Below are 13,681 nucleotides of genomic sequence, written 5' to 3'. Positions count from 1 at the left end.
TCTTTATTCCTCGTGCAATCACGTCGGTTTCGTGATCAATGTGCCTTTGGCGTGATTTGGACGGTATGTTGATTAAGGAATCAATGGTTCTGTGGAGCATCTACCAAAATCCTAGCCACTAATCTGGAATGCTGTTCACTAGAAGTCTATACTACTGTAGAAACATACCAAAAAAACAAAACCTTGGGTTATTTATGGATTACGTTTACTCCTGTCATAATGGAATCTATTTTCCTATTTTCTTTCATCGCTTTACCACAGCATATACTGAAATATTATTTGTGTTGGCACGTAATCGCATATGTATATTGTTAGGTATGTCATGGAAATAAAGTTCTGTTTTGCTCTTCTTATCCAGGACCGCTCCTTTGGCCAAGTGGTTCGAAATTCCGCCTTGGATATGGGAGGTTGCGGGTTCAAACCCCACCTGAGTCACACCAAAAACTTATAAAAATGGTACAAACAGCTGCCTCGCTAGGCGCTCGGTATTAAGAGGTTAGTGTTAGGGCTGGTCGGCCTGGTGTCAGGATAATGCCTCAGTGCTAGACATCACTATAACCTGCCACACTGCAGACGTCGTAACGATATGCCTGCAAATTGTTAAAGCTACGTTAAAAATCCAAACACACACACACACTGTTCGTTTTTTTTTTTTTCAAGAGGTCCTAACTAATTGGCTTTGCCAATGACAAGCTGAATCCAAATGCTCGTAAGACAAACCTCTCTTTGCAAGAGATGAGGGGATGGAGACAATATAGCATATTCATTCACTAAGCAAATTTCGTTTTCAGATTTACAGAAATATTTAAATGTTTTTTAGATATCTTATTGTAAATGTCTTCGATGTTCGCCTATGTCATATGAAGACGAACCCTTAATATTGTGATTTCATCATATGCCTCAGGGAAGGAAATTTGAGGACTTTGTCCAGCATAAAGGGAAATGGTTCTTAAAACAATGTTCATATGAGTTGCAACTATATTCGCAAATCACATTCTCCTTGAAAGAGTCGTTGTCATTTGATTAAAAGATATATGACGTGGTTAGTTCATTGCTTTTTCACACTCACACCTCACCTCTGCGTACCTGTGTTCGTTCCAGGCTTGAGCAGGTAAAGAAGTCCTCGCCACAAAGGCACACACCTTGCTAACTGACGTCTAAGGCGTCGAAAGTGCTAACATAATAAGCTCACATAGACTAGTTTGCAATCAATATAAAGGAAATAATTAAAACTTTACAGGTGAAGTTTAACAAAGTCAGTATTCGGATGTTGATACAAATCATAGATGATAAAAACGTTTTTTTCGTTTTTTATTTTACCTCGAAAAACGCGGGTTTTTTTACGTTTTTTATTTTTTTTGCGTTTTTTATATTTGGTACTTCCATTTTTTTTTTATCATCGGCCATACAGGTTATTATATGGAGGAAACCATAGAGTGGTCACATCAGTCAGATGGTGATAATGACATTGAGTGAAAAAAATTTCAATGTTATCTGGACTACGGTTTAAAACTTTTGACATTTTTTCATATTTGTATTACTGAATCTTTAAAACTGGTATGTAGCGTGTAAATAAGTAAAATATTGATTTTTGTGTTGCCTAAAAACTACTGGAACGTTTTTTTTTTCGTTTTTTATTTATTGAGAAAAAAATGCGTTTTTTACGTTTTTTTATTTTAATTTTAACGTTTTTAACATCTATGATACAAATATCCACTATGGATCGAGCAAAATATTTCGTTTTAAGACAACATTGATATTGTTGCTACGATAGACCAGTGCGAGTGATATTCATAAATATTAGCAGAAATGTTTGATGCTATCATCTAGGTAAGATAGTATTTTTGGCTGCTAAACGAGTTTTTCGTTATGATCTTTAACCAAGCTCTGTAATGTAGTAGAACCTTTGATCTACCCTTGTTGCCAGAGAGTAGAATTGCCCTCAGACGAATTGAGGGCGAACAGTTAGTTAACTGTGATGAGGTGCCGGCATCGATTCCATTCGAAATGATGCGTGCGTACATGATCGTAGAGTTTGTCAAGACCATAACTTCCAATTAAGTATCATTATCGAAAGTTAACGTTATGATGGGAAAGATTAATTAATTACTGGAAAAACGTTTATAACCGATGATGACAAAAATCAAAATAGCCATACGAGTTTTTGTTCAGGTCGTACTATCAGTAGGATGCTGGAGAAAAACATACGACTTCCTTGATACTGGGTTTAAAAAAAAGTTTGGAAAAAACCCTTAATGAAAAAAACAAACAAAAAAAAACAATTGTAAATAGATCACATCAGCATAAAGGTACATTTTAACTTGAATCTCATGATCAGCTAAGTTGACTCATGCAGGGTGTGTATCTCTCCAGATATTAAAAACACTATGCCGGAAGTAACTTTCAATGCACTTCATTCAACAGTGTTAATTTTTAACCAAAAAAAACAAAAAAAAAAACAAAAAAAAAAAACAAGAACTGAAACTCTAAGCGGCATATTTGTAGAGCACTTTCCAATTACATACATACTTAACCAAAGCGCATTAGCTTCACGTGCTAAATTGACAGCTAAATTGACAGCTGATCTTTGACACTAGAATGTCATTATTCGTAAACAGAAACATATGTAGCTTGGGAATATAGAGCCATTTATAGGTAAGGAAACTCGCGCTTATTTTCAGTTATAAATATATGACAATATGACGGGGGAGACTTGTGGGTGGGTGGGGTGGGGTGGGTGTATGGGTGGGTGCTGGTGAGATTTAGGAGTATTTTGAATTAGACTTCTACTGTGTATATCTAGGTATGTTGATTTGATGTTACTTTGTGCCCATATGTGAATCTTGTCTACACGTACATTAAAATGAATACTTTAAAAGAAATTATTTAATGTTGAATATTCCCGAAACTGGTTTTTATCGTATGCGTCTTATTAACGTTTCTAAACTACCCCCAGTCTATCGTTAAGGAATCAGTATCCGTGTATAATTTTCAATTCAGCTTTGATTTAAAAAATAAATAAATTTTAAAAAATGTAAACAAAATGGAAAATTTTCAGATTCGTGATTAAATACGTTCGTTACATTTAGAAGTTGAAGCTTAATATAAAAACAACAAAACGGATTTGGTTTGGTGTTTTATGGTAGTACGACACAATTGGTGCCGAGGCAGCTAAATTAAAGTGCTCTACCCATGGACACGTCAGAGTAACCGACCTCGTCTGGTCCGCTTGAGGGATTCGAACCTGCGAGTCAGGCACGTTAACCACTGATCATCCGCGGCCCCTGCTTCCACTAGTCGCTTCTAGAGACATGTGTGAGAGCGCGCGCATCAGACCTAACGTATATCACCAAAACCAGCAGGAATCAAACAAAACAAACAGATTGTGACGTGTCAATTTATGAACTGGGCGATATTTATGTCAATAATTTACTGTTGTACTAAACAGTTCGGGAAATGGGCGATGTTCTTGTCAGAATTATACTGTGTTGTATTTAACAGAGCTTCAGCACAGAGAGTAAATATACATGTACACTCTGAAGTCCTGTCTATTCAGTCTCTTCAACATTACTTATAAACAAATTAAACGTTTTCGTTTACAGTTCAATATAGGCAAAGGGTCAAAGAAAGGTATCTCTATCTGTAACCTACCAGCACTTGGACATTTGTACGCCAAGGCCCAAATCCGCGAGCTGTAAATTCCACTTAAGGTACTTCCAATCATAAGCCGTATTGGGTATTAGTCCTGACGTGGGTTTAAGAGGTTTTAATTCACTTCAAGCTTGTAGATTTAGTTATACTTTATCGGAATATACATTAGCTTCCCCCAGCCCCCTCTACGCTTTGTATTGGACCTAATGGTGAGCCGCGTCTTAAACACTATATGTAGTCCTTCCAATTATCGACTGACCGAAAGTGTGTGAGTGATTTGGATTGTTAACGTAGCTTTAACAATGTTACAGTCATTTTGCTACGATGTCTGCAGTGTGGCAATTGTTAGTACCATTTTTGAAAGTCTTTGGTATGACTCGGCCGAGGTTCCAACCAGCGACCTCCTGCATTCGAGGTGGACGCTCTAACACTTGGCCACCGGAGAGGTCTGACCGAAAGTAGCATTAGGTAAAACGATATATTCATATTATATTTCAAGAACGTTACGTACAATATAGTTCAAGTCCTATTCATCGATCCAGCCACCCACCCTTTCACACGCATACCCACCCACCCACACGCACACATGTATATAAACCCGTTTATCTATCGATCGTGAAAAGTGGTATTAACCCAGTTACCGAACAGTTTTCCAGCGTTTCAAGCTAATCAAACTCCCAGTCGGCGGAAGAAACAACTTACATACACAACACAAATACGTAACACAAAAGCCGATATAAAAATACCGTTTATATTTTTCGCATGAAGGAAAAATCTGTACAAACGAGCTGAATCATGGGGAAATAACCATGATGAAATGTATAGACTACTGGTCCGTTTTATAATGTGGCCAGAATACCTACACATTTATCAGAAATAAGCATAGACGCAAGTCATCTGCGTAATTGCAGGTTATCGTTGGAAGAACCAAAACCTCCATTTACTTAATTATATTGGATAAACAATGGACGGAAACCATATGTGTGGGAAAAGCAAAGCCATTTAAGATCCGATACAACAATATGCACTACTCAAACTGCTGGAAATAGTATAAAGCTTCAGCCATCTGAAAGTGACAGGTCATAGATGACTTTTTTGTTGTTGTTGTTTGTGTTTTTTTGTGGTTTTTTTGTGGGGGGTTTTGGGGTGTGAGGTATTGTTTTGTTTTTGTTTTGTTTTGTACTCCGGGATAAATGTGCAGTATTTTATTTCATGTTCGTAATAATTTGGTAAAAACTCATAACTGCATTCTCGGATATGCAGTATTTATCAAACCTGCTTTACTTTATCGATGATGCACTTATTACAACTAGAAAATAAACAAAAAAATTAAACGAAACCAATTTTATTGGTGACCAGCAAGCTAAGCGAGATCTGTCTCATTCAGATTGAATTGGTGACCAACACATGCAAATTGGTTTTGTGCATTGTCTCGTCGTTCTATGTTAGGTTGTGTACTTTTGGTCTAAAACTGCTACAGAACATGCCGATAGTTTCGGCCGTAGCAGCGGCTGCATTAGGCAAACATGAAATGTCTCCGTTTATAAAACACTCGCCATCTACCTGCTGCGTATGGGATATTTTGCTAAGAAAATGTCACGAAAGCAATTCGGTGCACCTATCACCACGACAAGGTAAATGTTTGTGGTTGCCATTAATTATTCACTACCTTTTATGTCATTATTCTACATGTTTTTCTTTTCTCTTTGCTTCTGACTCCATTTATAAAACACCCGCCGACGACCTGCTGCGTATGGGATATTTTTCTAAGAAAATGTAATGAAAGCAATTCGACAAACCTATTACCACGACCAAGTAAATTTTTGTGGTTGTCATTAATTATTCCCTACCTTCCATGTCATTATTCTACATGGGATTTTTTTTTCTCTCTTTGCTTCTCTGTGTATTTGTACTTTTTAAATCAAATTGTTCGGCAAACATTGATGCTCGTCAACAACGATATTCAGTCCCCCAAACTAATGATATAAGACTTCATCTGATTGGCTGATAAAATTAGCAGTTATGATAATAACATAGGTCACCAGAACATGACCCCTAAGCAATCTTTGTCAGATCTTCATGCAGGACGTGGAGATTTGATTTTAATCAGGTTGGTGCTCCTGGTAAATTCGAACGACATCGGCTTCATTTTGTAACTTTTTTTTATTTTTTTTTAGCGAGACTTATAAAGGCGCATTTATTAGGATAATTACTAAAATAAAAACTGATTTAAAGCCAACTATCTAATATATTTATTGAAAAGCGTTTATATTATTGTCCATAGAGTGAAATATTGTAGCATGTATCAAACGCCATATATATCCATTATGTCCGCCAGAATGACTGTCGGGGTTATTTCAAACGCGATAATTTCATTTTTCGCGGCCTTCATAAGGTGCCGTTCTTGAGGCCTTTTTGACTCATGATTCTTACAGTCATTAGCTTTGTTAGCATTTAATACTTTTGTGAGTTTAAGTATTAAGTAGTATGTTGTACCTGATGAATATTTGCTGAGAAGTATATATAAGAGTACTCTGTCCGTCCGACCATCTGTCTGTATACATGTTTGTCTTTTCCAACTACGCACAAAAGCATAGTAATTGACGTTCCCACATTGTAGTCTAGTACCAGACGAAAATTATTTCTGGCTCTGCACCTCGGGGTTAAAAAAAGGAAAGGTCATACATTCGCATGTCCCGACTCGATCATGGCAGGGTGGGATGACTTGTTGGATGACATAGAACATTCTTCTTCATCCATAGCCATATATTTTATTTTTCAAAAGACCACAGTCCATGAAATGATGTTGATAAAGTTAGCCCCAAACATTCTAAAAACAGGTGCAAAGAATGACACACCATCGAAATAATGTTCTTAAATTAGAAAAGGTTGATACAGTACTGTACAAAATTATTAAACAACATATTCATAATTTCCTTATCTTGATATATTAATTTCCAGAAATTCGTAAATTTAAAAATGTAAATTTAATTATTCGTATTTTCTAAAAGAAGAATCTTTATAGGACATTTTAAACATCATTGTATGCCCGATTTTACAAAAGTGTACAATTTCCAACACGTTTAGCAGATTTAACATCTTCCGTTACGTTTGTCGAGTAAGTTGTTCACCGCTCCGGTAGGCTATTGGTAAGAACTTATGTCTCGGATGCGGAAGGTCGCGGGTTCGAACCAAAGACTTATTAAAATGGTACTTACATTTGCCTCGCTATGCGCTCAGCATTAAGAGGTTAGTGTTACGACTGGTTGGCCTGGTGTAAGGAAAAGGTTACTGGGTGGGGGACATCATGCTACATGTTTGCGGCATAATGCCATAGTGTTAGTCATCACTATAAACCGCCACACTGCAGATATCGTAGCGATTTGCCTGGTAGAATGGTTAAAGCTACATTAAGCACACACACACACACACACACACACACACACACATCGTTACGTTTGTTTAAAACACTGCGATTGTAGCTAATATTATATATCTAGAACACGGGGGTATGAGTTGTTGAAATGCATGACATCAATATAATACGAATCACGAATGATTTGTTTTCAGGTAAATATTTTAAGAACACAGTTTAATATACGGAGAAAAAAAAATTGTTAAATAAGTTTATATTCAAAATACGGTTTCATGTATAATGCTGTTATATGAAAAATCGGATTAAATCCATACTCGCCAACTCATTACTGTATTGTCAGATCTGACTTACTGTAGGATACACAATTCACAATATCACAATATACTGCTTTGTTGTCGGCACATTGATGTCAGTTTATCGGTTTGTTGTCGGCACATCGATGTCAGTTTATAATTTCGTTGTTGGCACATTGATGTCAGTTTATTACCTTGTTGTCGGCACATCGATGTCAGTTTATTGCTTTGTTGTCGGCACATCCATGTAAGTTTATTGCTTTGTTGTCGGTACATCGATGTCAGTTTATAATTTCGTTGTTGGCACATTGATGTCAGTTTATTACCTTGTTGTCGGCACATCGATGTCAGTTTATTGCTTTGTTGTCGGCACATCCATGTCAGCTTATTTCTTTGTTCTGGGAAAGCTACAGAAACTTTTCAAAATGTGTCTGCTATTTTTATAACCATTACCAATAATGTACGGATCACTGCCATCTCACCTCTGTCTGCGTGAGTTCGAGTCTCAGCCTTGGCTAATGTTGGTCCGTGAGAAAGCCTGCCAGTAGCTTCTCGTGGGTCGGTGGTTCTTCCCGGGGTTTTCCAGGGTTCTTCCTCCACCAATTATACTGGCCGCCATGTATAGCCTATCTTGTGCTGAAAAATGGCGTTCAACCCTACAACAACAACAACAACAACCAATAATGTATTAGTATATCGATTATGTTCCTTTTCTCTTTATCTGTGTTGCAAAATTTAAAATGTTGTGTCAGTTATCTATGTTACAAAATTAAAAATGTTATGTCAGTTTCAATGCATAGGAAGATCACACTGAAAAGAGAGAGAGAGAGAGAGAGAGAGAGAGAGAGAGATTAGTTCACAAACGTGAATAACAACTTATCTAGTCTATCTCCTGCAGTGAGTGTAATTGTACTGTATACAACTTAATCTAAAATCGAAATGATAGTAATTTATCCATATATGGCAAGTATCTGTAAAGATCGAGACAGACTACAGCTAAACATGTAAATGGGATTTCATTTCTCATATCTTAGAGACGGGATGAACAGTGGCGTAACGAGCTAATATGCCGTTCGCGGGAAATGTCGCATTTTAGGGCGGTGGCATTATCAATGGCGGTATCACCAAATTTTCAAAATATTGTCCTCCTTTAATCCACTCCTTTTTCTTCGTTTGCTTTCTTTTTCCTCATTCCTTTGGGGTTTTTTATTCTTCTTTTTTCCTCCGCCCCTACAGAAGTACCGCCCGGGGCGATTCGCCCCCATTGACACCTATTCGGCACTCCAGTATGGATGAATCGTACATTTTATATCCCTTTCACAAGAAAACGACGACGGCACAAGGCTTGAAGCTGGGAATTCCTGAGCATAAAATGGTTTTCCCTGTCAAGTTATGCGTATTGAAGGTACTGATCGACACTTATCAGTCGAGTCCAACTGTAAACTGGACTGACCCAGATCTGCCGTCGCATATTGCGCGAGCAGATCTTGACCTGTGCAGTTTCTGGAGTAATCAGTAGAACAAACAACATGGACCCTGATCTGCAGGCGCATTATTCTGTGGCAGACTAGTATCTTTGTTGTTTGCAGTTTGACTGGACTTGTAAACGAATGAATACGGTAGTAAAGAAAATGCGTCATAAAAATGATGTATATAACGTGCTAATGTATTTTTTGCGTATGTTTTCGTTCTTCATTGGCCCTCAGAACAAAGTTCAATGCAGTTGTCGACACACGATGAAACAATGCAGCACACGACAGACGAAACCTTGTATAAATATGCATTACGTTCGAAGACATTCTTTACATTGCCTTCAGATGTGAAGTGATTAGCAGCCATCCTACAATTCGTGTGTGATTGAGATAATATGGGTCAAGAGTCAATCAGAAAGGATCCGATAACACCACCATACAATTGTTCAAAATTGCCTTTATGGCGGTTTATATGGCAAGTTCTTGGCGATGCACGCGCTTTTTATGTCAGAAAGAGAACGTATCACTTGATTCTTCACTCGTACTTGGATACCGCGGACATAAATCGGTATGAAACCAGCCTGTATCAGTAACGCTCCCCATCAGTCTTTTTTTTTTTTTTAGTCTGTACTAACAAAGGGGGGTGGGGGGTGGAGGACGGCCGGAAAATTCTCAATCCCAAGACAGATATTTCCTATTTGCGTTTGATGGTTTGCTCAAATAATATCAAGCATTGCTTAAACACGGATCGGAGCAAACTAGTATTTCCATAGCTCGATTTATGCGTCCTACCTTTTCGTATATTGCTATTAATTTATCACATGCAATGGAGCTGTCCATGTTAAACCGTCTAAAAGAATATAATTACGGTCATTAGTTTCAATGACACGTTATCATTATTCTGTTGGTGACGGTTTGGGGATATTTATAGCTCAAATATGTTTACACTAGCGTACTAACGGGGACATGGGGTGAGGGCGGTAGGGGAGGTTGCCCCGGGCGCCAGAAGTCTTGGGTCGCCAAAACCCCTTTGACCTTCATCTTCGCCCCGGGAGCCATGTACCCTTAGTACGCCACTGTATGTTTACAAACCATTTTTTAACTAAACGTCTAATATATATATATTTTGAGGAAATGAACTGCATCATTGCACAATACATAGGTGTGGAGGATAATTGGTTTAATTCATTTTTGAAACGGCTTTATCGTGCTAAAAATACTTCATTGAGAAATGTAGCTTATAGAGTTAAACTTTTTTGTGCCGAAAGTAGTCTCTCTGTTAAAGATCGGACTTAATTGGCAACGTGACAGATGAATAATAAAAGGAAAGCATGAATTACCGAGAGAAAGTGAGGCACGATTTACAGCTCTGTGCAGAAAGAAGCGTGGTTATTAATTTTACTCTTGCACCCAAGCCAATAAAAAACTTATAAATGATTCATCTATTTTGGGAACATATAAAATGATTATTAGCCGAATATCCGATTACTGTATGCAGGACATGTCATTTGACGATCTGATTACTGTATTCAGGACATGTCATTTGACGATCTGATTACTGTATGCAGGACATGTCGTTTGACGATCTGTCACGGGACTGAGTAAATATTAATCCTTTTCGGCTGGTCACAGTAATACTACCAGGAGAGAAGAGAACGCTTCAAAAGAAAATGGGGATAGGTTTTTACACTGTTTGGTTCAATTTAGGCGATTCATTTTGATACCTATTTTCCCGGCTGCTATATGGACCGCTCTGATGGCCTACGCGATTAAGAGCGTCCTTTCGGATGCGGGAGCTCGCGGGTTCGAGCCAAGGCCGAGTTGTATCAGAAACTTATAAATTGGCACTAGAAGCTGTCTTGCTTGGTGATCAGCATTAAGAGTTTAGTGTTTGGACTGGTCTGGTGTCACTAAAATGTGACGTGGTGGGACATAATGTCACATATCTGCGGAATTATGCCCCACTGATAGACTGTTGTAAAAAGTGTTGCCTAAGTATACGAATAAATATTTCATAATTATCCAGAAACCCATTTTTTGCACATAATTTATACATATTTTGTCATAGTAGTGGAATATCTTGCATATAACACATAACCCTGTTGCATTATCGCATTTCTCATTTTATGACTGCCGTTATTAAACGTTGCTTACGATTATTCAGTTTGAATGTATTTAAAGCTCCGGATAATAATGAGATACATATATCGCAAGCATTTCACGTGTAGCATGTCTGTTATATATAGCGGATGATGAAAAATCGAGAATGATGGATAAATATGGGGATAAAGAAGACAACGATTAGAACCACGTATGTTATCGGCGGTTGGTAAGAAATCGAGGGGTGAAAAATTGATGGAATACTGAAACATATAAACAAAGCAAAACATGACTGTCCATACAAATATATCCGCCTGTGTTTGTTATTATGTTTTTCTTTTGTTTTTGAGTGTTTTTTTAACAGTTTTAGTCATATCGCACCGGTATTTCCAGTATTGCAGTTTATAGTGATAGCATGTAAAAGTTATGCGACAGATTCTTTTCCTAATGTAATTCATGTCTCCATCACATAACTGTGAACAATTCTGGCAACCCTCAATTTATGTTGCCACTCAGTTTGTATTTATGTAGAAGAAAATACTAACGATGCACTACGAGATCCAAAAACTGTAAAATGTTGAAACATGGAATATGGTGCACACTGGGACATTGGGTGTGAAAATGGACGTGTAAATTAAATCTAAAAAAGATCCAAGAATTTGTAAATTGTTGAAACTGGGAAGATAGTGTACACCGGGACAGTGGGTGTGAAAAGGGAAGTGTAAACTGAATGGAACAAGTTTATGTTAATATGTTGCTATCTATTTTGCCACAGGTTATCCATCTTGTGTGACTGAAGCAATTAGATGTAGGAACAGTGAAGGAAGGTGCGATTGTTTTCTTTCACTCGAGCGAGTTAAACAAGCGTGAGTGAAATTTAAAATAAGTAACACGAACCCTTGCAATAATCAAGCAGTATTTTCTTCACTCGTTCAAGTAAGCGAAACAAGTTTTCAAACAATGCTCAACCTTAGGCTGATTCAAATAGCATTTCAACGCATCCTTGTGGGTGTCCAAACGTTACGAATGGCTCCGTGGATAGGAATGCAAATAACAGACCGCTTGTTGAGATATTGCAATTGGACTACCGTAAAGATCAATAGAAGTGTTTTAAAACTGAATTGGCGGTGAGTTTGACTAGGCCCGCTTGCGTACGAGTGGAGCTGCGTCAGTTGTTTTTCTTACAGAAGGCGCAAAACACAAGTTATATTTTCGACGGTAGAGACTGTAAAGAAACAGCTCGGTGTTATTGCTTTATGTGCATTTGTCGAGCTGCCATTAGGATGACAATCATAGGGCGTTAGACCAAAAATAAAAAAGGTAGATCTGGCTTTTCGATTATTATGAGCGTTCCCAGTAGTTGAGGCCCTGGAATATATCACGAATGCAAGCCGTTTCTATGTATTGTGACACGGAGGGATTGGAGTTGTCGGTCGTGCTCGATATGTACTTCTGACTTTTTCCAGAAACTGGTACTATTTGTGGCCATTGTCATATAGGTGAGTAACCTTAGCATCCGTTAATAAGTAGCCATCATTTATTGCTTTATTTTCATTTGTTGTGTGAGGTTATTTATAAATGTGGGAGCCCTGTTTTGTTTATGTGCCTTATTTTAAATGCAATCTTTTCTTGTTTAGTTCGCTTTTTTATTTGTTCATGCGTGCTGGCTGTTTTTGTTTTTGCTTTTCGCAAACTAAGTCATCTGGCAGTTAAGACTTAGCGAGGCAGCAACTATCTTCTTTCACTGTCGAATATTTTGCGGGAGTCTAATAAATAATTCTGCGATTTGCTCCAAGGAAAGGTATTTATAGGCGGTACCATAATGTTTACAGAAAACACAATATTGTGACCACAAACTGTTGGTTTTATCTGGCTCTATACTGTGAGAGCAGTCCATCAAATTCAGTAATTCAGTATCGAGATACATTCCTGCCAGGATCTGGATCAAGTCCCTTTGGTATGAATCTCCTTTAGATTACATTGTGCATCAGGGTATATGTGTTCATACGCACAAAAACTGGTTGAGATAAACTATCATAATTACAGTCATCTTGGTCATGTTTAGCAACATATATAATATTCATTCAGATAAGTGTGTGTGTGTGTGTGTGTGTGTTATTTGATTTTTAACGGAGCTTTATCAATTTTTCAGTCTTATCGCAAGGATGTATGCAGTGTGATAGTTTATAGTGATGTCTAGCACTGGGGCATCATGTAGGGATAACAGGCCAAATTTAAAATTTCATCTCAGGTTAATAAATATGGTATTTTGGAGAAGGTCGAAGCATCAGAAATAACCAGTTAGCGAGTAAAGTATACTTCTTTTCATGGTTTTGCTCATAGCAAGTGCAAACAACTTATTTTATTGCCTGCAACAACAACAGAAAAAGAATTCTCAAAAAAGTGAGCATTGTTTGTACATTGAAAACAAATCCAGTAATGGAAATTTTTCTTGGGGTTAATTAATGAAGCAGTCACTAGAGAAATAACCAGGCAGTTCTTTGAGGCATAGTTTACAAATGTATGTGGCATATATAAAAAAGAAATTTTGGGGAAATATGCCTCGGCCAATCCAGAATTTACGGCTTTAATTGCTCAGAATTTACAATTCTAAGTGTATGTCCAATCCAAACGCCATATTATGTGCAAAGCTTGTTTTTATTCATGTTGTATTCATGTGAAAGTGAAATCCAAAAAAGATTGATAACATCTGTCTGCCTACTTACTTTCAAAAGAAATCTATAAGGACAATGTAACAAGACAATACAGGTATTTATTCCTTTTAAATG

At 37.4% G+C, this 13,681-nt stretch overlaps 1 protein-coding gene across 6 annotated transcripts in view; it reads left to right on the top strand.

Annotated features, from left to right (window-relative positions):
• The window catches only part of LOC149795108 (5-hydroxytryptamine receptor 1B-like), a 193,387-nt gene that overhangs the window by 119,466 nt on the left and 60,240 nt on the right, over positions 1-13,681 (top strand). For 2 of the 6 annotated variants that reach the window (XM_089964806.1, XM_089964812.1), the window contains exon 1: positions 11,833-12,391. The exons of the other annotated variants lie outside the window; for them this stretch is intronic. The gene's annotated coding sequence lies outside the window, so the exon portion shown is untranslated. Of the gene's footprint in view, positions 1-11,832; positions 12,392-13,681 lie in introns of those variants that run through there. 6 annotated transcript variants of the gene reach the window in all.

Source organism: Sinohyriopsis cumingii, chromosome 7 (assembly GCF_028554795.1).
Source record: "Sinohyriopsis cumingii isolate HCF-2022 chromosome 7, ASM2855479v2, whole genome shotgun sequence".
NCBI lineage: Eukaryota > Metazoa > Mollusca > Bivalvia > Unionida > Unionidae > Sinohyriopsis > Sinohyriopsis cumingii.
Note: the sequence above shows the minus strand (reverse complement) of the source record. Positions and strands in the feature narration are given on the sequence as shown.